We start from the raw sequence: 18,885 nt of genomic DNA, 5'->3' as shown, positions 1-18,885 counted from the left end.
GCGCCCTGTCTCCCGGAGGGGTGTGTGAACTCCATTGCAAACCTAGTAAATGCCAGTAAATGCCTGACCGCTGCACGGGAGCAGTTTATGAAGGGGAGCGCTGCCAGGAAGCCCACACGCACTTCCCAGTCTTCTGGCACCCCACCAGGCTGCTGGCAGAGCGAGGGGTGGCAGAGGAACCATCTAAGACAGTAGCACAGTCTCTCGTGGATTAATTCCAGATGAAAGCAGGACAAAATGATCCCCCAGGTTCCGTGGTTTCACTGTTCGAAGCAGGGAAAAAACCACTAATGACCGACTTTTGGTGAGGTAAGTATCAGGGCACGTACCTGTGGGTAAATGCGTGTTTAATTTCTTGAGCTGGATATCAGTTACACTATGGTGAGTAATATCAGCCGGATTATGACTGTTTCGCCACTCCTGCAGGCTCGGGGGATGGCAAGCCGAAATCGTTGCCCTTATCTGTTCTGCCTGTTTGCTCTTGTGAAAAGTGAGGGGCAGGTTTTCGAGTGGGACGGGTTTCCGAGGGCTCCTTCTCAGCACCGTTCACACCCAAGGGCAGGTCAGTGAGCACGATTCTCGCCGCCCTTGGAAATGTACTGAGAGAGGCCAGGGATGAGGCTGGATGTGATGCAGTGATGTGGTACAGCGCTCCCCAGGCCACTTCCCGGACCTTGTGACTTAGGTTTTTTTAATAAAGTAACCTTTACTGCATCAGAAGTTCACTCCTGCCTTTGCAAAATCATCAAAACAAGAGGTTTTACACCACCTCAGCATCAGGCACGGCAGTTTTCAATGGCAGTGTGGTGCACGCGGGATCTCCAGTTTCACCGCCAACGCATGGGCCGTGAAGTCCCACCAAAAAACAGGCTTTCCCTCTATTTATAGGGCCAGGATGTCATCGCGTGCATACGATTATATTTTTAGCTTTTACAACAGTTCCTATCTGTGGGCAGAAACCTCGTTGCCCCCAAAATAAATACCATGAAACCAAAAGAAATACCAAGGGAGCGCTGCCTTCAATATAAATTGCCTAATTTCTGGCTCCTTAACTGGCACCTCGCTTGTGTAATAACCACTGAGTCAGAGCGTGACCCCGAATGCTCGGTCGTTACCTCCCGGGGTGTCGTGGGGAAAGCGGAGGCTCATCTCCCCAGCTGCTAATTCTCGAAAGTGTCTAGTGAAGTAGAACATATGAAAGGGCAGGACTAAGGTTTACATCATTTTTTTAAATTCAACGACTCATTCATTCAAATGAGATTTACGAAGACGTTACGCAATCTTGCTGTACGCAGTCATCAGGGATGTGTAATGAATATCTAATTCGCAGACTGGGTGATCTAATTGGATGTAGATCATCTTCTGACCATGGTCAGAAAGCAAACAGGGACTGTGCACCAAATGAGCTTATAACAAAGTGTGTTAAAGTCTCTGACTCAGTTGTTGTCTTACATAAGAGAGAAATGCTAGAGAATTGTGAAACCTTGTGAATTATGCAAGGAGGGAGTTTAATTACTTTTATTGAATTTATAGATTTTTTTGCACTGCTAGTAGTTTTTAATTACTCATTACATTTTGAGAGCTTGTAAATCACGAATAAGAACTGCAGGTAAATTTATCCTTGCTGCTGCTTTTAGAGTAATGGGAAATTAAACCTATCTGTACGGGTCATTTTACAGTGATATTTTAATTCATACATAATATAATGAAAGAGAAAAAGCCAACCAAACAAAAACTTAGTCACACATTTCTTCCTGAAAACTTGTCAAAGAGATCAAATAAATGCTTCCCAGCAATCACGTAACAGCATTTTTACTTCTACTAGAAAGGTTCTCCCACTTTGAAAAACTCCAAATGTGTTTATTTATGTGACCAAAAACTGTTTCAGAATGTTATAACACAAACACACATCTATTTTCCAGCCTGTAGTTCACTGGGAATACTGACATAGTTTCTTGCAAGTAAAAGGTGGAGAAAAGATAAAAATATAATATTTATTGTTAAATGTACAAAAATCCAATAATAAAAACTTGACACATGGATTAATTGGAATAAAAAGCTATTTCTTTCACATTTAAAAATTCTAAATGTACTGTCAAGAGGGAAAAACAGAAACTTAAGTGTGCCTCATTATCTTCCAAAGCTGTTTAGTGCTAATGGAGTGCAAGACACAGTGATTTGAATTTTTTTACATGGACATCTGCAACCATTCATTTTATAGAAAATACCAGAAGAAAAACAAGTGAAAATGCATTGGATAATGACTCATACTTTCATTTGCAAACGTGGCATAAACACTCGACACATGGAAATGGAAGTCAGATCTGGGGACTTATGGAAAGCAACATAATGTACTTTAGCCCAGAAAATTGCTGATTATTTCAAGTAATGCTGACCCCAGTCTCCCTTGTCCCTTAACATAGGCACCATGTGGCAATGACAGTCACTGGACTTAGCTGAGTTCCCAGTGGCATCTGTGTTGCTACTGTGGGCTTTAATTTACTTATTTGGTTTATTAGGTAATTAACTAGTGGTATGAAACTGAGTGGAACTCAGATGTCTGTGCTTATCAATACCAGTATTGCTCAATACTTGGGATTGTGTCTCCATTGATTTTATTGACCAGCAGGGACTACAGAGCTGAAATTGTGGTAAAAGAGGGGAAAAAAAAAAGGTATTGCATTGGTGTTCCTGTATTTTTACAGTTATCAGTTTCTACTTTGTCTGGGCCCTGCACATCCTCAGGGCTGCAGCAATTCTTGCCGATGGCTGATCTCAGTTTAGTAATTTCATTTCTTCGCTTCTCATGTAGCACAGTGTTGCACATACAAACAAAGCATGTCTATTTGATTTGAGTATTTTGACAACTCCTCTAACACCTTTACAGCGTGAGCACAGCAATAATAAATCACCACCACTATTTATTATTTGCACCCAAGAGCCTTGGCCAGGCTCAGTAGATGACCGCAGTAACTTCTTTCTGTGTAAAAGTGATGATTAGGTCTCTGCCCCGAAGGTGCAAGGCGACTATAACAAGTAAATAATAGAATTGTAAAAGTGATGATTAGGTCTCTGCCCCGAAGGTGCAAGTAAATAATAGAACTTTAAGGTTTACTCCCAAAGTCAGGTTCTCCTTTTAGCCAGGAAGAGGTGACGGGATGAGGAGGGTGTTTGGGGGCTGGATGATGTGGTGGCCCAGGTGCAGGGACCTGCACCCTGCAAGTGTGGAGTTTGCTAGTGCAAATACACCCAGCGAGGCCGGGCTTTCGAGCTCTGGTGAGCTACCCCTAATAGTTTACAAACTAAGTCCCAAATTACATGAAGCTCACTCATCCCACCAAATTGGCACTCTCAAGCAAATTTTCAGCCAGCAGTGAAGAACATAGTGCTAAACACTGAAGAAAAAAAAAAAGAAAAAGCCCCAGTTTTGGGTTACTCCCTGTGTGTTACTCAGTTGGAGAGAGCGAGCACCGGGAGGGGATGGAAATGTTTGGAGGAGGAAATTGAAAGAAAGAAAAGTGTTTTTTGTAGGGGGATATTAGGGTATGTAGGATGGCATGGTGGAAATCCAACATAAGCCTCATGCAAGTCTTACTGCTATGATCCCCCCCAACTGCCTGCTCATTCCTCAAGTAATTGAGGCTTCAGCTCAGCAAAGCGTTTAAGCTCAGGCTTCATTTTATGCTGTCAGTAAGTGCTTCACTGAACAGGGGCTTAAAGTATCAAGCGTGTGGCATGAGATTTATCCCACCTAATTTTAGCCTTTTGCAGTGCAGATATCTGCAGCCGAGCTTGTGACCCCGGGCGGTCCTCATTATTAATGGGGAGAAATAAGCATTTCTGGCATGCTGTTCATTAGGCCTACTCTACCTTCGAGTGAGAAATGCCATTCAGCAGACGTGTTTGCAAGCAGAGCTTAAAATAGCCAGATCAGATGTAAACATCTACAGTCCAGGTACCTGCATTCATATCCCTGAACCACAACAACCTCTGATGACAGAGAAGCAGAAAAAGACATACCCACTGGTATGGTATCAGGCAAAGGCAACCTGAATTTTTATAGAGAAATTAAAGTGAAAATTATTTTCTCAGTGAGAAAGCTACAGTTTTAACTTTTTGAAGGCAAACAGAGGAAGAAAAGAACAGACCATTGTGATCCCCTTGTTTAAAGCATTATTCCTTTCATACTTTCATTGTCTGAAATCGTGTCTCTGCCTCCATTGAGGGCTCCTGCTCACCAGCCTAACTTTTAGAAAGCTACAGCTAGATGAGATCAACCCCCTCTTGTGTCAGACAGATATTTTTGGGGGAGGAATCCCAAACATTCAAGACATTTCTGCAGAGTTACTTGACTCAGGACTCGTGTTTCTCTGAACATTGAAGACCACTGCTCTCCCTGCGCGGGCAACTGGGACGTGAACTTCTGGGAACTACTGCAAGTATGGGAATGCCTGGAATCCCTGTGGAAACAACCTCAGAACCTTTAATCCTTGTTATCTCTGAGAACACATATTTTTGTTTGCTCAATTAGCAGTGGGAGAGGATGACTGACGAGCGTGTTGGGCAGTAGGGCATCGCACTGTTTCTCTCCCTGCCCACCACGGACCGACTCTGGGAAGATGCTGGTTCCTGGGCAAACACCACCAGTGGATGAGAAGAGCAGCAGCGGTCCTCGGCGTGTGGTGGTGGTGGGTCAGGGAACGTATGGCAACTGCAAAAACAGCAGCAGCAGCTGTAGTTGTCAAAAGTACAACAGAGAGGAAAATACCTTTTTGTTAAACTGAAGGAGCTGGTGCTTAAGGTGGTCTGATGCCCGTAGCGGGAGTCAAGGATGGCCCTTCAAGCACTGGACTGGGGCAGTAAGTTAGGAGTAAAATTGCTTGACATTCCCTTCTATGAAAAATGGAAACAGACACCTCCAGAAAATAATTCATCCTGTCCCAAGGAAAAGATTTAAAATTTGTGAGCTGAATTGCTCTCTGAATGCAGCAGCCTCTTTCTAACTGCAAGAAAGTCATCAAATCCTTAACTGAGATGGATAGTCCAGTCCTTAAATGTTACTAATATAAATTATGTGCTTCCTACCACTGGAAAAGTCTTTTTCTCTGCACTTCTATGACATTTACTGAAATGAGGACTGTGCTGAGACTGTTGCTTCTATGTGCTATCCCAGGGCAGCTGATAACAGAGCTCTGGGCTCTGTGAAACCTGTGGAGGGAAAATGCACGTACAGGACCACAGCACATCTTTTTCTTTTGACAATTAAAGCTTTCTGATTCTGACACACATTAGAGCTTCTACCCAAAGCTGTAGCCTGGGAGCTACATGGGGACTGAGTCTGGTAAAGAGTTTATTTACTTGGGGACAGATTCTGTCTGGGTGTTTTGTGGGACTCAAAGAAGAGGAAATGATTCACTGACAAAGGGGGGAACAGGCACCTTGACTCACAGCTTCCTGGTCTAACCACTAGACAATTCCTCTAGCCATTCCTTAGTGCACCAAAAGGATAGATTAGTTTCTCAATTCCTTAAGCATCATGAAGTGGTTGTCCTCGATTATACATCAAGGCTTACCATACCATGTTGAGGGAAGATCTCTAGCTTTTATTCTGCAAGTTTGTAGAAAAAGTGCCAAAATCGGTGAATTTGCCCAGCAATCTTGTATGCTAACGGAACCAAAGTGCCAGGTCTGCTGCACTACTTTTCTCATATGTACAGGGCTGGGAGCTTCAGGGTTGATATACTCAAACCTCAATTAGTTCATAAAATTCCAAACATATCAGAACACATTTTTGGTGCTAATTCTGTAAGATTCTGGACGATGGCTAAGAATAGTTCCACATGAAAGCAAATTTAAGACATTACTGTTCAGTTAAATTGTTCTGGAATTTCACTTTCCTTCTAGTGAATAGAATTTCTTTGTATCTATGGCCACTATAAATTGTTTCTAGATCATACAAGGATAATTTTAAAAGTGCTTTATGAGGCATGGATGCCAAAAAACTTACAATTGCATTTAAGTAATCAACTGTACTTGAGAATCTTAAACTAAACTTCACTGCTACTAGATTATCTCACATATGCAGTTTCATTCATAAATTATTTCTCCTAAAGAGAAAATACACTATTTTCAAAACCAGTTTGCTGATGTTGGCAAATCTGTAGACTCACTCCACAGGATCCTCTTGCAGGAGCTTTCGGAATCGTAGCCCAGGCAATGTTTCCCCCTGGCTGCCTTTTAGTTTTAGGCCGATTTTAGTTTTAGGACTGTGCCATCTGCTGTTGGAATTGCAGATTTCCCATGGTCTGCACAGCCTGCATCCGCCAGCTCCGGCAGGCTGGCCGCACAGGACTGTGATTTGTTCCCATGTGAGGCACAGATGTTGCAGGGCGACTCTGTCTGCCATCCCTGTCGGAGGCTTCAGCCTTCCTAGGATCATTTATTCCACTGTTCTGAAGGGCTCTGCCTTGGCACGGACATGTAAGAGCCTCCCTTTGTCCCTGTTGCTCAGATGTAATTTTGTCAGATGTGGTACGACACACATAGGATGCAGGGCCATATCCTTCAAGACTAAACTTTAATAGAAAATTGAACTTCCTTTCAGCTCTTGAGCAGAGAAGGTGCGCAGACAGCTTAGGAATAGGCAATTTCAGTTTCCTAGCACGTTTGCTAGCTCTAGGTACCATTGCAATTGCTGTTGAGGCTGTAGCTCCAGGCAAATTGAGTGGAAATGAAAGAGGCTTGTTGGAGGCTGGCCCCACAAAACCACAGCTTCTCAAGGGCAGTGGGGAGCACCCCTCACCAACGTGGGGATGCTGGGTCTCAAAAAGTGGCTTAATCCCATGATAATTCTTAGGATGCCCCATGGCTTAGTCTATCAGTACCTCTCCCTGATCCTCATGATGGGGTTACTGCCATCCCTGACTCTCAAGAAATTCAGTTGCTCACAGAATTCCCAAGGTGAGGAAAATGTGGCCCAGCGTATTGCATGAGTCCTGCCTGCTTTTGTCTGGAAGCTGTCTGGGTATATGAGTTAGTAACACAGTTGTTCCAGCTGTGTTTCTAATCACGCAGATTAGAAGGCCTTAGGTCTAGAAGGCCTTAGGTCTCACCCAGCAGTCCCTGTTCAGAGTTCCAAAACCTTCCTCTGACTTAGGGCTGCTATTTGGGCTCTGCTGGGCAAGAGGTCTGGGGCTGTGGGTGATGCTCTGCTTTCAAGGCCTGATCTTGCAAAGGGTTCTCTCTAGACTTTCGCAATGGCATCTTAACAGCCTGTGATGTCCTGACCCCTCCTCTGTGCATTCACACAGGACCACGTATGGAATGCATCACACGCCCAGGCCCTAAGGCACATGCACTACTGTCTGCTGGTGGCTTCACAAAGCACAGGGAACCTCTTCGGGCAGTCCCGTGCAGACCTGCAGACCTCCTCACTAGTACCAAACAAGCCATTTCTTTGTCTGGAACCAGCACAGGAACACCACCATAGTACTACAAATAACCCACCTGGTCCTGTTGGGGGGCAGAGTGAATTAGGGTAGACATTGTGCAGAGCTGGTACAGTTGTATGGTAAGGAGTACCAGTGCGGTGTCTCAGGGCAGCATTTCACCCCACATTTGTGCACCTGGAGCAAGCTGTGATAGATTTAATGTGGCAACTAATCATGTGGCTGAGCCATGAATCTAATGTCCTCTGCTGGGAACCCGCATTTTTATCAGGGCTTGGACACAGCCAGCACACAGCAGGATTGGGCCATCAGGGCATATTGAATTCTCAGTAAATAGTGCCTGCAAAGTTCAAAATGCCATCAGTTTTCTGAAAAATTAGCTCTTGGAATAAACACCTTGCTCAGCTGAGTATTACCTTAGTTGGGGCTTAGACTGCTGCCTTCTCCACCACATCCCAGTGCCCACCCCGAAGTGCTAACTTGGCGGTGGTTTGGTCAGCAGTGTGATAAATGAGTCTGAAAATTAGCTGCTGAGAATTGAAATAATGTGCTGGTTTCTTCTCAGAGCTTGTTGAAGACTCTCATCATTTGTAGGTCAGCATCTCAGAGGGGCTGCTTGTGCGTGAGAACAAGAGGATGGAGAACAAGGAATGAACTCTGACCACTGCCTTATATTATACTTTAGTTCCTGTTGTTTATATGCTACAGGAATCACAGAGCTATTAAAAACTAGACTGAACAATAGAGATATTATTATTGAAACTGCATTACACTCTTAACCACAAGTATCTCTTATCTGACAACATGAAAGCAATACCACTCTGGGAAACTGAAAATGACTGTGCGTTTGGGTAGTCAGATTCCTCACAAGGGTAACCCACATCCTCTGCAGGAGCATTTCTGAGCAAAAAGGTCTGCCAGGGAGGACTGGTCAGGGAAATCATTCGAAACATATTTCCATTTTAAAAATTACAAGAAGGGGCATCTTCCTGGCAGTCACTGCAGAGCAGGCAGGCTGTGCTCCATACCTGCCCACAGCAGCTCAGAAAATCAGGTTGGTAGGTAGACAGATGAGATCTCCAGGGGGACAAAGTCATATTTCAAGAGACACAGCTCACCTGGAACTTTTTAATCCCACTCCTGGTTCCTATTATAATTACATCCAAATGCCTCACGTCGCTAGCATGTTTATCTACTGACACTGTTAGGAAAGGAAACGTCGTACGTTTTAGACACAGAATTATGTTAGCAGTTGGTTAATAGGATTGTGTGGCTGAGAGTTGTGAGACCTGGCATCTTTGGCATCTAGACCGTATAATGAGGGGGGAGGTATATGCTCAGACATCAAACCGAGAAAGGTCAGCACACCACGGAAGAAGCTGTTTAAACAAGCTGGTTAGAAATAATAAGAGACATAAGCCTTAAATCCCACTTTGCCTCAGGATTTAGACAGTTTTTAAGGCTCATTTTTCTCTCTACAGCATGAAGAACTCCCAGATCCATAAGCATCATTAATAATTACAGTTGGCCTGACACCAGTGCTCCTCCAAATATCTGGCCCAAGGCTGTAGGTGTCCATCCTAACGTCAACAGCTCCTGGTCTGAAATGTCATCCTGCTGGCCACACTAGCCCACAGCTCATGGGAACCTGCCCTGATGCTACTCTGAAGTTAAAACTGAGGCTCACAGGGAGAGCAAAGTGTAGTGTTGCCTGGAAAACTTGTTGTGTCTTGTAGCCCATGGGCTGGTGGATTTTGGGGAATGCTGATCTGAGGAGATGAGTAGATGAAGGATATGAAAGCAAAGCCATTAACTCCTGAGACGATATGTCTTGGCCAGAGTTAGCTGGCAGAGCTGAGCTGGTGAACATGGCCCCCGAGTGGCACATAAACCAGAAAATTATGTTTTCTAGTTGAGAAGTAAAATGGGAAATTTCAAGAACATAGAAAAAATCCCTTCCGCAGACTGAAAATGTGGCTAATATTGCTGTCCCTCCTCCACTTCATCTAATCATCTTAGAACTTGCTTGTAACAGCACATGATTCATTTTCAGACAGAAGCATGATGAAGTGTCAGCAGAGACCCTTGACATAACCATGGCCAGCATTTCCTTCCAGGACTTGAGCTTTTCCCACAGGACACGCCGTTCACTCCAGCCCCTTCTTCTGTGGTAGCTGCCTTCCCCTGCACTGCCTGTAACCTGAGGTTAATTAGAGGAGGGCTGTTCAGAGGTTACCTGATGCTGAAGACCTTTCTTAGCTTTCCTGACTTCAGGAGGTTTCAGAGGGGGGTTTGGATCAGCGTCAGGACCACAAACGGAACAGGAGAGCTGAAAGCAGGAGGCAGAATTAGCTGTGACTACAGAGGCTCAGAAAATCGCAAGATGCTCCCTTCTGAAAAACACTTGCCAAACACAGCCCTCCCTCCTGAGATCCTGCACTATTTGGGAAGAAATGTGGAGGAACAAGTAACCCTACGCATGGGAGCCTCCAAAGGTGCTGCCACAACCAACTGTTGTTGTGTGGCATGGCTGGTGGGGTAGTGTGAGAATGGGGTGGTTGGATGGTTTTGAAAGCAAAATTATGTCGTGTTTTAAGAGAGACAGCCCCAGAAATTAAATGTGGCTGGTCTAAGCTACAATATAGTTGCCATGGCAATTATAAAATGTGAAACCATTGACATCATTGCTTGCATTGTCACATGCCTTATGGAGAAAACATGGTTCCCTGGCTTATGGAAGGAGACAAGAAAATGTTGCATTCACCCTCACAGGCTGCAATTTTTTGGATAGGGTGAGCAGAGGAGCAGCAACCCCAACAAATCCTGCAGGTTGCTCTGACTCTAGCTGGATCCATGGGCCACAACTCAGGGACATCAACCTGGGATCTAGACAAAACAGCAGCTTGAAAAACCTCAGGGCTTAGTTATTAATAGAGATTTCCTCTGCAGAGTCAGACCCAGAAGCTTCTTCATATTGATTCCAGGCCTTCAACCTGGCTGCTCACAGGACAGAGCCTTCAATAAACCAAACCTTTGTGGGAACACTCACATCCCAGAAAACTGCTAACCATGGAGAAGACTCAGCCCTTTGCTGTGACATCTCCTTTGAAGGAACCAGGATCACACATTTTGTCTCACACAAAGGCCAGCAAGCTCCCTGTGCAAATAGTGTTCACTCATAGGACACTTGGGAACTGGGCACTCATTCCTCAGGTCCAGGAGACCACAGCTGTCTGCAAAGTCTGAATTTTTTGGGCTTGTCTCAACAGCAACGCCCAAGAAAGATGATCTCCTTCATGTATAAGGAGACCTGGGATTAAAAGAAAAGAAGACAAAGCAATAAATCACCTATGACCAGGCTACGTCTTGGGGGGTGGCAGCCCCACAAGTCTCAGTTCTGCCTCCCCATGCTGAGATGATTTGCCTCAGCTCTCCTGGCTGTCCCTCTGGAGCACAAGCTCTGGTGATGGGCCAGCTCTGGGCACTTCAGTGTGGCCTGTTACAGCCAGACTCACAATTTCTTTGCCTCCAACGTGAAAACACCAGGCACAAACCAGGTCTGAGCAACCAGCTGCACGTATACTGGCAGAACCAATAGGCATGTACCTACAGAGCAGCATGTAAACACAGCCTCCGTAAGCTATTTTACCCTCAGGAGGCATGCTGGGAATATAAGAAAACAAATTCATTTATAATAATCCTTCATTACAGAAAGTGATACTGCGAACAGTGCAGAAGGAAATTTCAACTCCCTGAGCACACCTGCGGTACGGATACGATGGGACAGACTGTCTGAAAGCAACACGAATGCATCAGGGTTTTGTCTGCTAATGTTGCCATACTGACCAACGCTACCAGTCTATGCAGCAACCATAAATCCCTTCAGCATCCTCAAAAGATCCACCCGTAAGTGCTCCAGATTCCCTGTTAATCACAAAAGGATTAAACATCTTCTTTTTCTTCCCAGTGTTGTGATGAGATTAGTCTGAGCTGACGAGATGGACCAAGTGCTGAAGAAACATTATTTCTCCTCTGCGGAGGAAGGAATCAAATCTAGGGAAGTAGGCAAGTCACTTGCTGGCAACCAACAAGTCCTGCTACTTTGTAGATGTCATTTACTCTAGTGAGCCAATAAGATTTTTTTAACTGAAATTAGTAAACTGTCTAGGAAGCAGGAAAAACATGAGTAGGCAGCTCCACTGGAGCCCCTAACGTGTTGGTGTGGAAAAGAGAGCTAAAATGATCCCACAATGATCAAACAAGGAATAAATGAATAGGTTCACGAGGCTGAGTATTACCTTTCCATATGATGACGCGGAAAAAGGATGTCAAGGGGGTATGCAAAATAAGGGCCTCCAAAAATAGCATGAGACCTGGTGGAAATGCCTTTTGGTGAGAACTAAAAAGAGATTTAATATTTAAAGTGGGTTTGAGAGGTAAAGTACTTGTAATACAGGAGTGCTTTCTCAGGAAGAATACAGCAGCTACGAGAGGGATATCTCTGTCGGAGAAAGCCACAGAAATCAGTGGTGGGAAACTGAAACTAGGTGACATTAAGTTAGCAACAAGATGTAGAGTTTTTTTCACGTGGAGGATGACTAAACATGAGAAGAAACCATGAAGGATGTGGTAGATGTGGTACATTTTTCAGACTGTCATGTCTCTCCGGATCAAAGTGGAAGATCTCATTCAGACACAGAGGCTGCGTGAGCACATCCAGGGAAAAACTTTGTGGCCTTTGATAGCAGGATCGCATGAGAATGTGATATTGTCTGAACACTGCAGCGTGAGCCGGGCTTTTATCAGTGGATACATATTCATACAGCTTTGACACTAAAGCCTCCCTGAGGGTAATGATCGCTTCCCTCCAGTGTCTCAGCTCCATCTCTCTGAATGCTGTTTTTGATAGCAATAAACTGTGTGTCATCACTAATTTACACTGGTGTCGTGTGCCAGTTTGGAATAAAGCAAAGACAGACACTTATTTTGATTTTAGGTGACTCCCTTGTAGTTATCATTGTCTTGAAAAGATGCACGTGTGCTGCTGATCTCTGATGAAGGGACCCAGGAAGCCTTTAAAGTGAGAACTTGGAATGTTGGTCAAAAGAAATAGAAAATTACCAGCTGTTTTCCCAGTCAGTTGGATCAGAAACACAGGTTGAACAGCACTGAGAAGAAATATGCATGTCAAAAACATAATAACAGCTCAGTCTTCTGCTGTTAGACAACTCCTTTTTTTTTTTTTTCTATTGTATGAAATATTTATAATAGGATGTTGCAGGTTGCACTCAGCTTTTTTGTGGAGGGGAAGGGTATAAATTCTCCTGCCAGATTCCCAGATGTCCACTGCTGATGGGATGCGCAGAAAACCTACCAGTGTTGCTGTATGTTCTTGCATCTCTGGGCAGGCTTTCATCCAGGAGAACAGCAGGAGCTAAGGGTGCAAGAGCAACCTGGGGCAGTTAACAGCTTCTTTCTGAATTGTTTGAGAGGGATGCAAACCTCTTCGCCTTCAGGAAAGCCAACTATGCATATATTTATGTCTACTTCTGCTTTGCTCTCAAGGCCTTTGATTTTATCTTTAAACCAGCAGTGTTTATAGTTCTCAAGATGATCGTGTTCTGCTGAACAAGTTCCTTTGTCCCCTACTGCTGCTGACAAATCTGCTCGTGAAACAATTTTACTATTCAGTAACTTCAGTTTTGCCAACTGTTGGGCCATAGCCTTTGAACTGGCACTGTTGCATTAAAGCCTGCTATGGCTTTGTCTGGCATGCATGCCATTGCTAGAGCCCATTAAAAGCAGTTGCAGCCGTGCTTACTGCTGGCTTCCTCCTTCCTTTTGAAGCCGTTGGCTTTGGCTGGTCTTAATTAACGCATAAGCTGGGAAAGTGCCTTCTTCCCCCCTTTCAAGATGTTTTCGTTTCTTTGTTTTAATTTCACTTCTTTGGCTGAATAGATGTCTCCAGCATGTTCTTCATGAAAATGAAAGGGAAATTGAAGCTTGCACAACTTTTTATTGGTGGAAGAAACCCAGGCCATGGTTCTTTTTTAACTGCATTGCCATTGCGTGCTTATTTGACTCCATTTCTTCTCCCTATTCAGAAAAGCCAAGTAACATGATTAAAGTCCTCTTCCAACTCAAAGACTTTGACAGCAAACAAAGATGGATCACTTACCAACCGAATGAATCATGTACAGGAAACCAAGGCAAGTGTTAAACATATTTACTAGGGGAATCAGTTAAGAATGGTATGCTGAAGATCTGCAATTAATTAACACCAGTTCCACGTACTGAAACAAGAGATTGAAAAGCTATTAGATAATTAGTAAAAATCTATAAAGCTGCATTCCTCAAAGCAGCCACAGATGCCAAAAGGAAATGCTGGACTGCTAGGCCAGATAGCAACTTGTCGAGGAATTAATCATCTTATTTAATGGCAACTACCTGGCCACGTGGGCAGCCGTGCAAAGAGCTGAATAGTCTGAACAGACGGAGCACTCCTCTCTCATTACTGGTTATCGACATGCTTTTGCCGGATGCGCAGCGAGCACGTGCCTCAGTTTCCCTCCTACAAACTAAAAAAGCTCCACAGTTCATCAGCTTCACATGTGTCCATGGAAAGTCACTAGCGCACCAGGGCTTCATCTAGAAGAAAAAACAGGAAAAGTTTGTGAATTACACAAATAGTTTAGGAATAAATCTCCTGAACATCAGCAGGTGAACCTCAGGATTTGGTGCAAACGTCCCTTCGAGCCCGTAGATAAGCTGCGGGTAGTGAGATGGTCTCAGCATGTAAATTAGCTTCATTACAGCCGAGCAAGAGGGTCGCAGCCAGGAGCAGGGCCCCACGGCTGGAGTCACTGCCTGGGGGACACCTCCTCGCTCTGCGTTTCATCACCCACCAACGTCTGAAACGGAGACCTGCGCTTTGATCTCGGCTGCTTCCCAACATCCTGCACCAGCAACAACTCGGGAACTGGCTACTGAAAGGAGAGCTGCTCTGCGTCGCTTGAACCAGTGCAAAACCCCATTGTTTTCCATGTATTTACCCCAAATTCATGAGCATGAGCATGAGCAAGGCTACAGATATTCAGCGTCAGGGTAAGGTACCACTCTTACCTTCTGTGGGTGATTCCTGAAGTCCACTGTTAATATCATCATGATCTTATAATTTCTGTGAAACGCTATTAAAACAATTCTTTTGTTCCCTATTTTTTCAGGAAATGTCTTTTTTTCCACAGCTCAATAGAAAATAGAACATTGAAATAGAAGTTTATGCTTTGCTTTTAGCATGAAAATTGGACCAAAAAAAAAAAAAAAAAAGGCTTTTGCATATTTTTTTTTTCCCAATTGAGATTTGGTTTTGTCAAAATCAAACTGTTTTGATGAAACATTTAAACATTAGTAAGACTGGATTTTTCCCCAGCCTACCTTCCTCATTTCGGCGCCTCGGCTGAGGGACCCCGTGGGCAGAAGTGGGCAGGTTCCAGTAGGGCCCGTCAGGCGTTAGCCACTGCATCGCTTTGTCAGTGCACGTTGGCTGCAACTGTGTCCAGTTTTGGGCCCCCTACCATAAAAAAGACATTGAGGTGCTGGAGCGGGTCCAGAGAAGGGCGACAATGGGGTTATTCAGCCTGGAGAAGAGGAGGCTGAGGGGAGACCTCATTGCTCTCTACAACTCCCTGAAAGGAGGGTGTAGAGAGGTGGGGGTCGGTCTCTTCTCCCAAGTCACAGGCGACAGGACGAGAGGAAATGGCCTCAAGTTGCGCCAGGGGAGGTTCAGGCTGGATATTAGGAAAAATTTTTTCACTGAAAGGGTCATCAGGCATTGGAATGGGCTGCCCAGGGAGGTGGTTGAGGCACCATCCCTGGAGGTGTTCAAAAGACGGGTTGATGTAGTGCTGGGAGGTATGGTTTAGTGATGATGCTCCTTGTTTGTTGTGTGGGTGTCTATTTTTGTCAGTTAGGTTGACAGTTGGACAAGATGATCTTTAAGGTCCCTTCCAACCTTGAAGATTCTGTGATTCTGTGATTCTGTGATTTTGATCTGCAACAAACAGACGGTTCCAGCTCCTGATTATGGGACTTTCTGAGTTCTGACTGGAGAACAACTCCCCAGCCGACATTTGCAATTAGTTGATGTCTCACATAAATAGAAAAATATCTTCTCAGGCTTGCAATACACTTTCAGGCTTTCCATATAAGGTGACAACATGACAATTTGTGCCATTTTCATAGACCAATACCGTAAGTGAGATGCTGTTAAATAAGCCTGTACTAATATTAGAAGAAGGTCTACTGTGGTGATGCTTATCTTTGAAAATAAATGCCATTACAGACCAGCCACAGCAATCGCCTTTATTGTGGAGAAAAAAAAAAAAAAGAAAATAAATAAAAAGGAATGGTGCAAAGCAGTAATCTCATAGTCAGTTAAGCAATGCTGAGTCCTGAAATATCTTTCAGCTTATGTTTCCCTGGGAAAAAGAAAAGCAAACTAATTTAGGTGAGCTGAAAGTAGTGATATGTATTTATGATCGGAGGTATAGATTGTGTGCTTTTTAACAGCTCAGACCTGGAGAGGCATATCTTCCTTTTATGAACAGAGAAATCAAGGCAGGGAACAAAGTCAACGACAAGTATCAAATTAAAATGTCGTAAAACTAATCACATAACTGCCATCTTTTTAACTTCAGGGGAAGCTCCCCCTGCCTCTGACATCTGCACATGACTGCTCAGTTACCTGCTTAGGGCTCCAGATGGGTAGAAGATAGGCATAGTTGCATAAGAAATCAGCATCAGGGCTAGGAAGAGAAACACTGAAAACAGAAACATTCTGAGGTTTCAGACCACAAGATCAGTCAGTGCTGAACTTTAAGAGATAGGCAGGATGAGACAGGCAGACAAAGACAGAGAATTTTTAATGGAAGCTTCCCATCCCAACAACAGCATTTGAAGTACCACCATACCCCCATTGCCCCCCAACTAAGCACTTCTCCCTCCCTCCCTCCCTCCAAAAACCTTCTTCTGCCTGTAAAGCCATTCAGCACGTCACTTTATCGGCAATCTTCCTGCATTTTGTCTGGACATTTCCAGAGTGCTATGGCACGGTTTTGTGCTTTCAAAAGCTAGACCTGTTTGGGATGAATTGGAATTAGGCCCGGGACATGGGAATAATAAATCTTTCATCCCTGAAGAGTTGATAATCCAGTGGAAGGATGGATGACAAGCCTTCCCATTGCTGTCTCTTGCACAGGTATGTGTTTGGGTTTGAGCTCAGATCTGTACTGGGGAGAGAGCAGTCCCCACTGGGTGTGAAATGAAGCCAAGACAGACAAACCTATTCCCCTACTAACCCTTTCTCTGTGCTGGGTTTACTACGAACACGACTTTTTATGCTGTTCTATTTAAATAACCTTTACTTACTATCTTCTTCATAGTTGTGCTCCCTAGCCCTGGTGAGTCCCACTGAGTTTGTCCCAGCTGCAAGACAGGGCCATGCTGAGACACACTTCAGAATTAGGGGTTCGTTCCTTCCCTTCATTGCTATTTGCTGCTTTTTTTTTTTTTTTTTCTCAGAGGTTGTCCCTCTAGATTGGCCAACATAAAATCACAGAATCACAGAATATTCACAGAATCTTCTAGGTTGGAAGGGACCTTAAAGATCATCTTGTCCAACTGTCAACCTAACTGACAAAAATAGACACCCACACAACAAACAAGGAGCATCATCACTAAACCATACCTCCCAGCACTACATCAACCCGTCTTTTGAACACCTCCAGGAATGGTGCCTCAACCACCTCCCTGGGCAGCCCATTCCAATGCCTGATGACCCTTTCAGTGAAAAAATTTTTCCTAATATCCAGCCTGAACCTCCCCTGGCGCAACTTGAGGCCATTTCCTCTCGTCCTGTCGCCTGTGACTTGGGAGAAGAGACCGACCCCCACCTCTCTACACCCTCCTTTCAGGTAGTTGTAGAGAGCAATGAGGTCTCCCCTCAGCCTCCTCTTCTCCAGGCTGAATAACCCCAGTTCCCTCAGCCTCTCCTCATAAGACTTATTCTCCAGACCCCTCACCATCTTTGTCACCCTTCTCTGGACCCGCTCCAGCACCTCAATGTCTTTTTTATGGTAAGGGGCCCAAAACTGGACACAGTACTCGAGGTGAGGCCTCACCAGTGCCCAGTCCAGGGGGACAATCCCCTCTCGGGCCCTACTCGCCACGCTGTTCCTGATACAGGCCAGGATGCTGTTGGCCTTCTTGGCCACCCGGGCACACTGCTGGCTCATGTTCAGCCGACAGTCGACCAATACAACTTAAAAGAATCTCTGCAACTTTAAAAAAAAAAAAAAAGGCTTTCTGAGACCATCACCTGTGGTTATTCATCAGGTGGGTGGAGAAATTTTCCATCCAGCAAAGCGAAGAGATTTGTGGTTGGAGGCGCTCTGCTCAGCCTTCTGCTAGTGGTGACAAAGGGTTATTTCCCCGAGGATCAGTGCCAGAGGAGAAGGCATCACATCACGCGCTGTGTCCCACAGGCCGGTCTCCCAACCCTCACAGGGCTGTTGCTGGGTCACAACATATTTGTAACGGCGCCTGAGAACAAGAAGGGCAGTGCTGCTGAAAACTCTGCTCTCTAGACTGGGGAACTGTGCAAAAAAGCCTGTGTCACTTGTGAACGTCCCCTGTGTCCCCGCCAACAGCCCTGTGTTGGAAGGGTTGGAAGGGACCTTTAAGATCATCTAGTCCAACCATAAAAAACAAAGCAAAACAAACCCTCCCCCCGTCCCCAACACTAAACCATATTCCCAAGCACCATGTCTACTCGTCTTTTGAACACCTCCAGGGTCGGTGACTCCAACCACTTCCCTGGGCAGCCCATTCCAATGCTGGATAACCCTCTCGGTGAAGAAATTTTTCCTAATATCCAACCTGAACCTCCCCTGGCACAACTTGAGGCCATTTCCTCTTGTCCTATCGCCTGTGACTTGGGAGAAGAGACCGACCCCCACCTCTCCACAACCTCCTTTCAGGTAGTTGTAGAGGATTGTAGACTCATTCAGCTGTAGTGAGAGGACAAGGAGTAATGTGAAGGGAAGAGGGGAGGGGAAGGGATAATAGTGACAGGAAGAGGGGAGATTTAGATTTGATATTAGGAAGAAATTCTTTCCTGTGAGGGTGGAACTGGAAACAGGAATTGGAACAGGTTGCCCAGAGAAGCTGTGGCTGCCCCATCCCTGGAAGTGCTCAAGGCCAGGCTGGATGGGGCTTTGAGCAACCTGGTCTGGTGGGAGGTGTCCCTGCCCATGGCAGGGGGGTTGGAACTCGATGATCTTTGAGGTCCCTTCCAACCCAAACCATTCTGTGATTGATTCTGTGATTAACTCCTTCCTCCACCCCCGACATCACTCCGGGGTGGCGTGTGTCGTGTCCC

At 45.0% G+C, this 18,885-nt stretch overlaps 1 long non-coding RNA gene across 3 annotated transcripts; it reads right to left on the bottom strand.

The window, feature by feature from the left end:
* Positions 1-11,835: 11,835 nt before the first annotated feature.
* On the bottom strand, positions 11,836-18,017 carry LOC106896642. Of its 3 annotated transcripts, none has more exons than XR_001413652.1 (3): positions 17,824-18,017; positions 13,627-14,096; positions 11,836-13,544 (listed from the first exon to the last, which is right to left on the bottom strand). It is a non-coding gene; the product is annotated as an uncharacterized LOC106896642 (long non-coding RNA). The 3 variants fall into 3 exon arrangements; XR_001413653.1 differs by having other exon boundaries at positions 13,896-14,096; XR_001413651.1 differs by having other exon boundaries at positions 11,836-14,096.
* Between the last annotated feature and the right edge of the window lie 868 nt (positions 18,018-18,885).

The sequence above is a fragment of the Calidris pugnax genome, unplaced genomic scaffold (genome assembly GCF_001431845.1).
Source record: "Calidris pugnax isolate Ruff unplaced genomic scaffold, ASM143184v1 scaffold171, whole genome shotgun sequence".
Lineage (NCBI taxonomy): Eukaryota > Metazoa > Chordata > Aves > Charadriiformes > Scolopacidae > Calidris > Calidris pugnax.
This window is presented reverse-complemented; position numbering and strand designations above follow the sequence as displayed.